The following is a 1,132-nucleotide window of genomic DNA, read 5'->3' on the forward strand; positions in this document are numbered from 1 at the left end:
GAGGTCTGAGAGACCTATTGCCTGCTCTGGCGGCTGCAAAATCCTTCAAGGAAGAAGTCATGTGAAATCTGTCTGAATTCATTTCTATTTAAGCAATTAATTGACACGCAAAAAAAAAGCCTGGTGTTGTCCTATTCAATCCCTGGTACTCTGGGTATTTTCATCATATTTTGCTGTGACACAGAGGGGGACATTTCAGCCCATTGAGCCTACAATGAATGACAGAAAAAACAACGTTCTCCACCAAATTTCCCTATGATGCCCCCCTTTTCCTGTAAGATATTACATGAATAATAGAATAGGTTGCAAGGGAGTGTAATGCCAACAGCCTGTTAAGTGGAGGGAAATATATTTTCATATACTTTCATATAAGGTACTTTCCCATCAGATTCCTTCTTCTCCTGCCTTTATCTTTCCAGTTCACCTGGCTTCACCTATTGCCTTCCAGCTATCCACCTCTCCATCCCCCAACCTTTTTATTCTGGTGTTTCCCCCTTCCTTTTCAGTCCCGAAGAAGGGTCTCAGCCCGAAACCTTGACTGTTTATTCATTTCCGTAGATGTTGTCTAACCTGCTGAGTTCCTCCAGCATGATGTGTGTGCTGCTTAAGATATTTTCATGTTTGGCAGTAGTTGTTAAATCTATGTAAAGATCCAAGGCAATGACACAATAAACTACAATAGAAAGTCAATGGGACTGAGGAGTGTGGAGAACTAGGCATGGCTGCTGGAAAGCTTGGGGTTTGGGAGCTGAGACCAATCAGCTTCAATATTTAATAAGCAGTACCTTTCAAACTGCTGTCATCATCCTTAATATGTCCTCTCAGAATCTGTCAAAATTCAGATGTAAGGTCATTTTCAGAAGTGCTGATCCCGCATCTTTGTCCACAGATGCTATCTGTACTGCAGAAAATTTCCAACATTCCATTCTTATTAGCCTGAACATCTATTTTGTCAATAGATTAGAAAATTAAGTGTATTTTAAAGCATGTTGCACATTCTGTCCTTGTGAAGCAAGAACATGCAGATTATCCTGTGTTCTGTAAAATTTGACCATAAGAACATAAGATAAAGGAGCAGAAGTAGGCCATTCGGCCAATCGAGTCTGCTCTGCCATTCAATCATGGGCTGATC

The sequence above is a fragment of the Hypanus sabinus genome, chromosome 9, assembly GCF_030144855.1.
Source record: "Hypanus sabinus isolate sHypSab1 chromosome 9, sHypSab1.hap1, whole genome shotgun sequence".
Classification (NCBI taxonomy): domain Eukaryota; kingdom Metazoa; phylum Chordata; class Chondrichthyes; order Myliobatiformes; family Dasyatidae; genus Hypanus; species Hypanus sabinus.